Source organism: Oncorhynchus nerka, linkage group LG24 (assembly GCF_034236695.1).
Source record: "Oncorhynchus nerka isolate Pitt River linkage group LG24, Oner_Uvic_2.0, whole genome shotgun sequence".
NCBI lineage: Eukaryota > Metazoa > Chordata > Actinopteri > Salmoniformes > Salmonidae > Oncorhynchus > Oncorhynchus nerka.
The window spans coordinates 60,284,280-60,297,773 of NC_088419.1; the positions used below are offsets into that span (position 1 = coordinate 60,284,280).

The 13,494-nt window shown below is 44.2% G+C and overlaps 1 protein-coding gene across 4 annotated transcripts in view; it reads left to right on the forward strand.

Moving 5' to 3' along the window:
* The first annotated feature begins 6 nt into the window (after positions 1–6).
* Positions 7–13,494, forward strand: part of LOC115108335 (phospholipid phosphatase 2-like) — a 51,621-nt gene continuing 38,133 nt past the window's right edge. The window contains exons 1-6 of one of the 4 annotated variants that reach the window (XM_065009016.1): positions 7–282; positions 3,498–3,679; positions 9,948–10,077; positions 12,014–12,113; positions 12,267–12,504; positions 12,651–12,744. The gene's annotated coding sequence lies outside the window, so the exon portion shown is untranslated. Of the gene's footprint in view, positions 283–1,084; positions 1,169–3,497; positions 3,680–9,947; positions 10,078–11,883; positions 12,114–12,266; positions 12,509–12,650; positions 12,745–13,494 lie in introns of those variants that run through there. The other 3 variants (XM_065009015.1, XM_029632538.2, XM_065009017.1) reach the window with 3 other exon arrangements.

Here is a 13,494-nt window from a genome sequence, read left to right on the forward strand (position 1 = left end):
GGGGGACTGTCACACATCTCTACACACTGTCTACACAGAGCTCTGTGTCTTGTGACTCCGAGGACACCGTTCGTGGTGGCGGACCCCTTTCTAATGAGGCGTGTTGAGTTTTGTTTACACAGGCAAGACAACCTTATAACCCATATCTCAGGCCAATGAGAGGGTTCAGATAGGCAGACTCGGGGTGCTGGAGGTATAGGGATTCACCTTGACTCAGGCTTGACAACAGGAGTCTGGCACTAGTGGCTCTTCTTGTAGTGCTTCATATTTGCACTGCTTCAGGTGAGAATTTGTCTAACTTTTTAGAGTGGTGGGTCTACGGGCATTGGAAGTTGGAACAAGTCTTGCTTCTCTTTAAAAATAAAAAGACTAGCTATTCAAGAGCCCTTGATGGACTAGGTGTTGTGAAATTGGCATGCTGCTACCTCGACAGGGTTTCTTTCTTATCAGAGTGTAGACTAGACCCTCAATAACCTGAAGTAGGCTAGGTTACAGCAGTCTGTTTCATGGACTCACGGACAGAGCTATGGATACACTGATTGACCATTAAATACAAAATTATAGTTTTAACCATATTTTGAGGCAATACAAACAAACACGTTTATATTTTGGGCTCTGATGAAGTATCTGATATATATATATATATATATATATATCTTCAAGAATCAATGGGTATATATTATTAATGTACTGTAGCAACTGCAGATTTCCCCTTTAAATGAATTCAGGACCTTAATTCAGAGCTTGGTTGTGGAGGAATGCAATTGTTTTGGATTGTTTTATTTTCATTGTGTTTTTTCAAAATCATTTTGTAATGTATTGCTTTTTTATGTTTTATTTTTCATATGTTGTTTCTTGATTTTGTGTTGCCTTTCAGGATATAGGTCTCATTTGATGGCGCTGATAGACATGGCCGTTCTGTTTCTGGCTCCTAAGCAACTTTGTTACAAGCATTTCGCTACACCCATAAAAACATTGTTAAATATGTGTATGCCGACCAATAAAATTTGATTTGATTTGGAAAAGAGATTAACTAATCTCAACATGACATCTCCCTCAGCCCTAGCAAGCCTCAGTGTGTCTTCATGGCCTGGGCTAATGTGACCTGCTACTGGACACCTGGACAGGGCTCTCCCCCAGACACACGCTACACACTGCAGGTCAATATGTAAGATGCCATCATATACTACAACATCTACTGCACAAGTAACTGCTTGTGATTATATTAGGCCCCTCCAGAGTGGCACAGCGGTCTAAAGCGCTGCATATCAGTGCTAGAGGTGTCACTACAGACATTGGTTTGATTCCAGGCTGTATCACAACCGGCCATGATTGGGAGTCCCATAGGGCGGCCATCTTTGTATATAATAATTTATTCTTAACTGACTTGCATAGTTAAATAAAGGTTAAATAAAAAATAGACAGCATTAGTTAGAAATCAAGGCCAGTAAATCCTTCAACATGTATTTCCTCAACCATGAGGGAAACAAAGGCAGACTGACATGTTCCAGCACTGGTGCCACCACAGAATGATTCATTCTAAACTCAGCAAAAAAAGAAACGGCCCTTTTTCAGGACCCTATCTTTCAACGATAATTCGTAAAAATCCAAATGCCTTCACAGATCTTCATTGAAAAGGGTTTAAACACTGTTTCCCACTGTGACCTTAATTGACTACCGTCTGTAAGCTGTTAGTGTTAACGACCGTTCCACAGGTGCTTGTTAATTAATTGTTTATGGTTCATTGAACAATTAATGAACATGCACCTGTGGAACGGTCGTTAAGACACTAACAGCTAACAGACGGTAGGCAATTAAGGTCACAATTATGAAAACTTAGGACACTAAAGAGGCCTTTCTACTGACTCTGAAAAACACCAAAAGAAAGATGCCCAGGGTCCCTGCTCATGTGTGAACGTGCCTTAGGCATGCTGCAAGGAGGCATGAGGACTGCAGATGTGGTCAGGGCAATAAATTGCAATGTCCGTATTGTGAGACGCCTAAGACAGTGAGTGCTACAGGGAGACAGGATGGACAGCTGATCGTCCTCGCAGTGGCAGACCACGTGTAACAACACCTGCACAGGATTGGTACATCCGAACATCACACCTGTGGGACAGGTACAGGATGGCAACAACAACTGCCCAAGTTACACCAGGAATACATAATCCTTCCATCAGTGCTCAGATGGTCCACAATAGGCTGAGAGAGGCTGGACTGAGGGCTTGTAGGCCTGTTGTAAGGCAGGTCCTCACCAGACTTCACCGGCAACAATTATTTATTTTTTTATTTTATTTTACCTTTATTTAACCAGGCAAGTCAGTTAAGAACAAATTCTTATTTTCAATGACGGCCTAGGAACAGCGGGTTAACTGCCTGTTCAGGGGCAGAACGACAGATACCTTATCAACTCGGGGGTTTGAACTTGCAAGCTTCCGGTTACTAGTCCAACGCTCTAACCACTAGGCTACCCTGCCGCCCCAACAATGTCTCCTATGGGCACAAACCCACCGTCGCTGGACCAGACAGGACTGGCAAAAAGTGCTCTTCACTGACGAGTCGCGGTTTTGTTTCACCAGGGGTTGATGGTCGGATTCGCGTTTATCGTTGAAGGAATGAGTGTTACACTGAGGCCCGTACTCTGGATGCCTGATCAATTTGGAGGTGGAGGGTCTGCCATGGTCTGGGGGGGTGTCACAGCATCATCGGATTGAGCTTGTTGACATTGCAGGCAATCTCAATGCTGTGCGTTACAGGGAAGACATCCTCCTTCCTCATGACAGCATGACAATGCCACCAGCCATACTGCTCATTCTGTGTGATTTCCAGAAAGACAGGAATGTCAGTGTTCTGCCATGGCCAGCGAAGAGCCCGGATCTCAATCCCATTGAGCACGTCTGGGACCTGTTAGATCGGAGGGTGAGGGCTAGGGACATTTCCCCCAGAAATGTCAGGGAACTTGCAGGTGCCTTGGTGGAAGAGTGGGGTAACATCTCACAGTAAGAACTGGCAAATCTGGTGCAGTCCATGAGAAGGAGATGCACTGCAGTACATAATGCAGCCACACCAGATACTGACTGTTACTTTTGATTTTGACCCCCTCTTTGTTCAGGGACACATTATTCCATTTCTGTTAGTCACATGTCTGTGGAACTTGTTCAGTTTATGTCTCAGTTGTTGAATCTTGTTATGTTCATACAAATATTTACACATGTTAAGTTTGCTGAAAATAAACACAGTTGACAGTGAGAGGATGTTTCTTTTTTTGCTGAGTTTAGTACTATGGGAGCCAGAGGAGGCTGGTGGAAGGAGCTATGAGGACAGGCTCATTAATGGCTGGAATGGAATAAATGGAATGGAGTCAATTGTGGTTTCCATATGTTTGATACCACTCCATTTATTCCATTCCAGCCATTACAATAGATGCAGGTAATACACAGTGTCTAATACAATAGACTATACACACGTTTAACACAAATCTTACTTTACATCCTTAGGTCTCTCTCTCCCCTTGAAGCTGCCCACCCCAGTCCTCCCAAGCTCCAGTCTGTCAGTGGTGAAAGGCAGACCCAGATGCCTGAAGCTGCAGTGGACTACAAATTCCAGCTTCCCTGTGTCCAAGAACCGTATCTCCTCTGGTGCTCTGGTCTACTAGCTGCTGGACAGCACAAAGGAGCAGGTGTGTGGCCCACTGTCATCTCCAATCTGTCAGTTACTGTAGGACTATATAATGTATACAGTGTGATGTGTATAATATGTACAATGCCTTAAGAAAATATTGATACCCCTTGACATATTCCACATTTTGTTGTGTTATTCATTTCAAACGGGATTAAAAGTGAACCTGTTTTTGGAAATGTTTGCAAATGTATTGAAAATTAAATACAGATATATCTCATTTACGTAAGTATTCACACCCCTGATTCAATACATGTTAGAATCACCTTTGGCCCCGTTTACATCGGTGAGTCTTTCTAGGTAAGTCTAAGAGCTTTGCACACCTGGATTGTATAATATTTGCACATTATTCTTTTACATTTTTTTGAAGCTCTGTCAAGTTGGTTGTTGATCATTGCTAGACAGCCATTTTCAAGTCTTGCCATTGATTTTCAAGGCAATTTAGATCAGAACTGTAACTAGGCCACTCAGGAACATTAATTGTTGTCTTGGTAAGCATCTCCCAGTGTCTGTTGGAAAGCAGACTGAACCAGGTTTTCCTCTAGGATTTTGTCTGTGCTTAGCTCTATTCTGTTTCTTTTTATCCTAAAATACTCAATAGTCATGTCAATGACAAGTATACCCATAACATGATGAAGCCACCACCATGCTTGAAAATATTAAGAGTGGTACTCAGTGATGTGTTGTTAGATTTACCCCAAACATAACACTTTGTATTCAGGACATAAAGTTAATTTCTTTGCCACATTTTTTGCTGTTTTACTTTAGTGCCTTGTTGCAAACAAGATGCATGTTTTGGAGTATTTTTTATTCTGTACAGATTTTCTTTTCACTCTGTCATTTAGGTTAGTATTGTGGATAACTACAATGCTGTTGATCCATCCTCAGTTTTCTCCTATCACAGCCATTAAACTCTAACTGTTTTAAAGTCAACCATTGGACTCATGGTGAAATCCCTTAGTGGTTTTCTTCCTCTCCAGCAACTGAGTTAGAAAGGACGCCTGTATCTTTGTAGTGACTGAGTATATTGATACACCATCCAAAGTGTAATTAATACCTTCACCATGCTCAAAGGGATATTCAATGTCTGAGATTTAATTTTTACCCATCTACCAATAGGTGTGGCATTGGAAAACCTCCCTGGTCTTTGTGGTTGAATCTGTTCTAAATTCACTGCTCGACTGCGGGACCTGACAGAGAAATGTATGTGTGGGGTACAGAGATGAGGTAGTCGTTCAAAAGTCATGTTAAACACTTTTATTGCACACAGAGTGAATCCATGTAACTTGTTAAGCAATCTTTACTCCTGTACTTATTTAGGCTTGCCATAACAAAGGGGTTGAATACTTATTGACTGAAGAGGTTTCAGCTTTAAATGTTTTATTCATTTTGTAAAGATTTCTAAAAACATAATTCCACTTTGACATGGGGTTTTGTGTGTAGGCCAGTGATACAAAATCTAAATGTAATCCATTTTAAATTCAGGCTGTAGAACAACAATGTGGAAAGAGTCCAGGGGTGTGAATACTTTCTAAAGGCACCGTGTGTCTACAGCAGGTGTTGGCATTAAGTTTTTGTCCTTTTTTCCCACCATACAGTGCATTCGGAAAGTATTCAGACCCCTTGACTTTTTCCACATTTTGTTATGTTACAGCCTTATTCTAAAATGAATTCAATCGTTTTTTCCCCCCTCAATCTACACACCATACCCCATAATGAAAAAGCAAAAACTGTTTTTTAGAAAGCTTTATTTACATAAGTTCAGACCCTTTACTCAGTACTTTGTTAAAGCACCTTATGCAGCAATTACAGCCTCGAGTCTTCTTGGGTTTGGAGCTACAAGCTTGGCACAACCGTATTTGGGGTTATTCTCTGCATATCCTGTCAAGCTCTGCCAGGTTGGATGGAGAGCCTCGATGCACAGCTATTTTCAGGTCTCTCCAGAGATGTTCGATCGGGTTCAAGTCCGGGCTCTGGCTGGGCCACTCAAGGACATTGAGACTTGTCCCGAAGCCACTCCTATGTTGTCTTGGCTGTGTGCTTAGGGTCGTTGCCCTGTTGGAAGGTGAACCTTCGCCCCAGTCTGAGGTCCTGAGCTCTCTGGAGCAGGTTTTCATCAAGGAACTCTCTGTACTTTTCTCCGTTCATCTTTCCCTCGACTCTGACTAGTCTCCCAGTCTCTGATGCTGAAAAACATCCCCACAACTTGATGCTGCCACAACCATGTTTCACCATAGGGATGGTGGCAGGTTTCCTCCAGATTTGACGCTTGGCATTCAGGCCAAAGTGTTCAATCTTGGTTTCACCAGATAACCTTGTTTCTCATGGTCTGAGAGTCCTTTAGGTGCCTTTTGGCAAACTCCAAGTAGGCTGTCGTGTGCCTTTTTACTGAGGAGTGGCTTCCGTCTGGCTACTCTACCCTAAAGGCCTGATTGGTGGAGTGCTGCAGAGATGGGAGAACCTACCAGAAATTAGATGGTTGTCCATCTGGAAGCTTCTCCAATCTCCACAGAGGAACTCCGGAGCTCTGTCAGAGTGACCATTGGGTTCTTTGTCACCTCCCTGACCAAGGCCCTTCTCCCCAGATTGTTCAGTTTGGCCTGGAGTACCGTTCAGCCTGTAGGTTGGGCAGACATGAGATGAGTGACTTTGCTGTGGAAGGTGAGGTGGCACTATGCTAAATCAAATCAAATCAAATTTTATTTGTCACATACACATGGTTAGCAGATGTTAATGCGAGTGTAGCGAAATGCTTGTGCTTCTAGTTCCGACAATGCAGTGATAACCAACAAGTAATCTAACTAACAATTCCAAAACTACTGTCTTATACACAGTGTAAGGGGATAAAGAATATGTACATAAGGATATATGAATGAGTGATGGTACAGAGCAGCATACAGTAGATGGTATCGAGTACAGTATATACATATGAGATGAGTATGTAGACAAAGTAAACAAAGTGGCATAGTTAAAGTGGCTAGTGATACATGTATTACATAAGGATGCAGTCGATGATGTAGAGTACAGTATATACGTATGCATATGAGATGAATAATGTAGGGTAAGTAACATTATATAAGGTAGCATTGTTTAAAGTGGCTAGTGATATATTTACATCATTTCCCATCAATTCCCATTATTAAAGTGGCTGGAGTTGGGTCAGTGTCAATGACAGTGTGTTGGCAGCAGCCACTCAATGTTAGTGGTGGCTGTTTAACAGTCTGATGGCCTTGAGATAGAAGCTGTTTTTCAGTCTCTCGGTCCCAGCTTTGATGCACCTGTACTGACCTCGCCTTCTGGATGATAGCGGGGTGAACAGGCAGTGGTTTGGGTAGTTGATGTCCTTGATGATCTTTATGGCCTTCCTGTAACATCGGGTGGTGTAGGTGTCCTGGAGGGCAGGTAGTTTGCCCCCGGTGATGCGTTGTGCAGACCTCACTACCCTCTGGAGAGCCTTACGGTTGAGGGCGGAGCAGTTGCCGTACCAGGCGGTGATACAGCCCGCCAGGATGCTCTCGATTGTGCATCTGTAGAAGTTTGTGAGTGCTTTTGGTGACAAGCCGAATTTCTTCAGCCTCCTGAGGTTGAAGAGGCGCTGCTGCGCTTCTTCACGACGCTGTCAGTGTGAGTGGACCAATTCAGTTTGTCTGTGATGTGTATGCCGAGGAACTTAAAACTTGCTACCCTCTCCACTACTGTTCCATCGATGTGGATAGGGGGGTGTTCCCTCTGCTGTTTCCTGAAGTCCACAATCATCTCCTTAGTTTTGTTGACGTTGAGTGTGAGGTTATTTTCCTGACACCACACTCCGAGGGCCCTCACCTCCTCCCTGTAGGCCGTCTCGCCGTTGTTGGTAATCAAGCCTACCACTGTTGTGTCGTCCGCAAACTTGATGATTGAGTTGGAGGCGTGCGTGGCCACGCAGTCGTGGGTGAACAGGGAGTACAGGAGAGGGCTCAGAACGCACCCTTGTGGGGCCCCGTGTTGAGGATCAGCGGGGAGGAGAAGTTGTTGCCTACCCTCACCACCTGGGGCGGCCCGTCAGGAAGTCCAGTACCCAGTTGCACAGGGCGGGGTCGAGACCCAGGGTCTCGAGCTTGATGACGAGCTTGGAGGGTACTATGGTGTTGAATGCCGAGCTGTAGTCGATGAACAGCATTCTCACATAGGTATTCCTCTTGTCCAGGTGGGTTAGGGCAGTGTGCAGTGTGGTTGAGATTGCATCGTCTGTGGACCTATTTGGGCGGTGAGCAAATTGGAGTGGGTCTAGGGTGTCAGGTAGGGTGGAGGTGATATGGTCCTTGACTAGTCTCTCAAAGCACTTCATGATGACGGAAGTGAGTGCTACGGGGCGGTAGTCGTTTAGCTTAGTTACCTTAGCTTTCTTGGGAACAGGAACAATGGTGGCCCTCTTGAAGCATGTGAGAACAGCAGACTGGTATAGGGATTGATTGAATATGTCCGTAAACACACCGGCCAGCTGGTCTGCGCATGCTCTGAGGGCGCGGCTGGGGATGCCGTCTGGGCCTGCAGCCTTGCGAGGGTTAACACGTTTAAATGTCTTACTCACCTCGGCTGCAGTGAAGGAGAGACCGCATGTTTTCGTTGCAGGCCGTGTCAGTGGCACTGTATTGTCCTCAAAGCGGGCAAAAAAGTTATTTAGTCTGCCTGGGAGCAAGACATCCTGGGCCGTGACTGGGCTGGGTTTCATCTTGTAGTCCGTGATTGACTGTAGACCCTGCCACATGCCTCTTGTGTCTGAGCCGTTGAATTGAGATTCTACTTTGTCTCTGTACTGACGCTTAGCTTGTTTAATAGCCTTGCGGAGGGAATAGCTGCACTGTTTGTATTCGGTCATGTTGCCAGACACCTTGCCCTGATTAAAAGCAGTGGTTCACGCTTTCAGTTTCACGCGAATGCTGCCATCAATCCACGGTTTCTGGTTAGGGAATGTTTTTATCGTTGCTATGGGAACGACATCTTCAACGCACGTTCTAATGAACTCGCACACCGAATCACCGTATTCATCAATATTTTTATCTGATGCAATACGAAACATGTCCCAGTCCACGTGATGGAAGCAGTCTTGGAGTGTGGAGTCAGCTTGGTCTGACCAGCGTTGGACAGACCTCAGCGTGGGAGCCTCTTGTTTAAGTTTCTGCCTGTAGGCAGGGATCAACAAAATGGAGTCGTGGTCAGCTTTTCCGAAAGGGGGGCGGGGCAGGGCCTTATATGCGTCGCGGAAGTTAGAGTAACAATGATCCAAGGTTTTACCCACCCCTGGTTGCGCAATCGATATGCTGATCAAATTTAGGGAGTCTTGTTTTCAGATTAGCTTTGTTAAAATCCCCAGCTACAATGAATGCAGCCTCCAGATAAATGGTTTCCAGTTTGCAAAGAGTTAAATAAAGTTCGTTCAGAGCCATCGATGTGTCTGCTTGGGGGGGATATATACGGCTGTGATTATAATCGAAGAGAATTCTCTTGGAAGATAATGCGGTCTACATTTGATTGTGAGGAATTCTAAATCAGGTGAACAGAAGGATTTGAGTTCCTGTATGTTTCCTTCATCACACCATGTCTCGTTAGTCATGAGGCATACGCCCCCGCCACTCTTCTTACCAGAAAGATGTTTGTTTCTGTCCGCGCGATGCGTGGAGAAACCCGTTGGCTGCACCGCATCGGATAGCAGTCTTCCCAGTAAGCCATGTTTCCGTGAAGCAGAGAACGTTACAGTCTCTGATGTCCCTCTGGAATGCTACCCTTGCTCGGATTTCATCAACCTTGTTGTCAAGAGACTGGACATTGGCAAGAAGAATGCTGGGGAGTGGTGCGCATGTGCCCTTGTCCGGAGTCTGACCAGAAGACCGCTACGTTTCCCTCTTTTTCGGAGTCGTTTTCTTGGGTCGCTGCATGGGATCCATTCCGTTGTCCTGTTTGTAAGGCAGAACACAGGATCCGCGTCGCGGAAAACATATTCTTGGTCGTACTGATGGTGAGTTGACGCTGATCTTATATTCAGTAGTTCTTCTCGACTGTATGTAATGAAACCTAAGATGACCTGGGGTACTAATGTAAGAAATAACACGTAAAAAAACAAAAAACTGCATAGTTTCCTAGGAACGCGAAGCGAGGCGGCCATCTCTGTCGGCGCCGGAAGATATATGCTAGAGCTAGTCACTCTGCTCTATCAGGTCCATTTAATTTTAAAGTGTCTACATGCGTATTCTATAAACATTCAGTTTGAGTTGTCTTTGTGTGTCTTGCAGTCCCCACCCAAGAGTCAGGTGAAATGCTCAGTCCTGTGGTACTGAGGGTTTCCAGAATGCACTGCACACAGGTGACTGCAATGCCCTAAGTATGTCTGACACTTCCTGTCACCTGACCCTACCCCCACAGGTACAGACTCTGACTATATTTGACCATTAATGTCAATACCTTTGCAACATATTAAGATGATAGCGTTGTGCAGATCTTGATATGAAGTTGAACAAATGCCCAGAAACTTGCATAGTTTTAGTTGTATTGTGTCCAATATGTATGCAATGTAAAATGGTACATATGTCTTAACTGATGGTATGAATTCTCAGCACCCAAGGCCCTATTTGGTGATGTAATCAGGAAAAACTCTGGGCCCTACCATTTACAGTATACAGTGGGGCAAAAAAGTATTTAGTCAGCCACCAATTGTGCAAGTTCTCCCACTTAAAAAGATGAGAGGCCTGTAATTTTCATCGTAGGTACACTTCAACTATGACAGACAAAATAAGGGGAAAAAAATGCAGAAAATCATTGTAGGATTTTTAATGAATTTATTTGCAAATTATGGTGGAAAATAAGTATTTGGTCAATAACAAAAGTTTCTCACTACTTCGTTATATACCCTTTGTTGGCAATGACAGAGGTCAAACGTTTTCTGTAAGTCTTCACAAGGTTTTCACACACTGTTGCTGGTATTTTGTCCCATTCCTCCATGCAGATCTCCTCTAGAGTAGTGATGTTTTGGGGCTGTTGCTGGGCAACACGGACTTTCAACTCCCTCCAAAGATTTTCTATGGGGTTGAGATCTGGAGACTGGCTAGGCCACTCCAGGACCTTGAAATGCTTCTTACGAAGCCACTCCTTCGTTGCCCGGGCGGTGTGTTTGGGATCATTGTCATGTTGAAAGACCCAGCCACGTTTCATCTTCAATGCCCTTGCTGATGGAAGGAGGTTTTCACTCAAAATCTCACGATACATGGCCCCATTCATTCTTTCCTTTACACGGATCAGTCGTCCTGGTCCCTTTGCAGAAAAACAGCCCCAAAGCATGATGTTTCCACCCCCATGCTTCACAGTAGGTATGGTGTTCTTTGGATGCAACTCAGCATTCTTTGTCCTCCAAACACGACGAGTTGAGTTTTTACCAAAAAGTTCTATTTTGGTTTCATCTGACATTCTCCCAATCTTCTTCTGGATCATCCAAATGCTCTCTAGCAAACTTCAGACGGGTTTGGACATGTACTGGCTTAAGCAGGGGGACACATCTGGCACTGCAGGATTTGAGTCCCTGGCGGCGTAGTGTGTTACTGATGGTAGGCTTTGTTACTTTGGTCCCAGCTCTCTGCAGGTCATTCACTAGGTCCCCCGTGTGGTTCTGGGATTTTTGCTCACCGTTCTTGTGATCATTTTGACCCCATGGGGTGAGATCTTGCGTGGAGCCCCAGATCGAGGGAGATTATCAGTGGTCTTGTATGTCTTCCATTTCCTAATAATTGCTCCCATAGTTGATTTCTTCAAACCAAGCTGCTTACCTATTGCAGATTCAGTCTTCCCAGCCTGGTGCAGATCTACAATTTGTTTTCTGGTGTCCTTTGACAGCTCTTTGGTCTTGGCCATAGTGGAGTTTGGAGTGTGACTGTTTGAGGTTGTGGACAGGTGTCTTTTATACTGATAACAAGTTCAAACAGGTGCCATTAATACAGGTAACGAGTGGAGGACAGAGGCGTCTCTTAAAGAAGAAGTTACAGGTCTGTGAGAGCCAGAAATCTTGCTTGTTTGTAGGTGACCAAATACTTATTTTCCACCATAATTTGCAAATAAATTCATTAAAAATCCTACAATGTGTTTTTCTGGATTTTGTTTTTCTCATTTTGTCTGTCATAGTTGAAGTGTACCTATGATGAAAATTACAGGCCTCTCATCTTTTTAAGTGGGAGAACTTGCACAATTGGTGGCTGACTAAACACTTTTTTGCCCCACTGTATGTGTTGTATGTACAAAGACTTGACATACAAGTATGTGCTGTTGCATGGAATGACATTATAAACATGGGTGGGAGTATTGTTGTTGTCAGAGGGCGTGTGGCCGGAGCTGTGCTACAGCTAGACTGAGGCCTGAGTATGGTGCAGTGACTGGGTAGGAGCTGTCAGTACAATCCTACACCAGGCAAGGAGGTAAATTACACACACACAACACAGACCTAATGTATGTCCTAGGCTTTAGCTCAGCTCATTCATTGATTTATCAGTAGCTGTCACAATAATGAATACATTTTTATGCGGATGTATTGTATTCCTTTATACTGACCCTTTTACACTGATCTTCAGCCCGCTCTGCTGGCCCAAAGGCAGTGGTGCAGAACCTGAACAGAAGTTGTCCTGCAGTGGGAGTCTGTTCCTCTGGGGCAGAGGTATGGCTTCAGCTGCAACTACAGCCTCTACGTCCAGATTGAAGAGGAAATCTTGAGGTTGTAGTTACACCAGGAGAACAGCTGTGGTACCAGTTGAGTGGTTTGTCTGGACTGTACAGGATCCACATGGAAGGAGTCCTGCTGGTCCAACGGCTGTAGGTTGGAACTATTCTATTGACTTCCTCCATTGGAGTAGACAGTTGTTCATCCATATGTGTGTGTTTATGTGCACTTGTGCATGTGTTCGTGGATGTTAATCCATATGTGTGTCTGTATGTTGTGTGTGTTTGTTCCAATCCAGAGGGCATTGATTCATTGGACACCATCCTGCTGTGTTCCATTCCTGCTGTGCTCACTGTCCTGATACTGCTGACCTGCCTACATTGGAGACAGAGGTGAGAGAGCCATAGAGAGAGCAGCCTAGATGGCCTGCAGTGCAACTCTCCCCATGTCTTATCAGCCTGCTGCATTCTACCAGACCCACATGTTTCCTTGGCTGATTAGCAGCAGACTGCAGACTGGCCTCCACTTAGTCTGAGAGTCTGATAACAGTGTCTGTTCTCTGCAGGATAAAGCAGAATCTCTGACCTTAAGTCCCTGACCCTGCACATAGTAGCCTGTCAACCTGGAACTCTGAGACTAAATACACAACAGTCTTTTTCACTGACGGGGTGGGTACTTTTGAATGCCAGATAGCAAAATGGGACTGTGCACTACAAAATGGAAAAACACAGATCCACTACACATATCTGTAGATAAATGCTCTCATTGAAGATCTCTGGAAGTCAAAAGAAACTACACAGAGTAGGACTCAATGAAAATAATACTTTTACAAAATGATTACTCTGTATTGCACTTTAATGCTATTGTTAGTCTAACCAATATTATATGTTTAAAGTTCTTATTATAATTTCAAATACAGCCCCATTGTCCCCACTCACCCAGTAGGGGGCAGAAACCTATTGATTTTGAATGCACAGTGAACAAAAATATAAACGCAACATGTAAAAAGTGTTGGTCCCATGTTTCATGATCTGATTTTTTTATTTATTTAAAGTTACATATGCAAAAGCTTATTTCTTTCAATTATTTTGCACATCGGTGTTAGTGAGTGTCTCCTTTGCCAAGATAATTAATTCACTTGC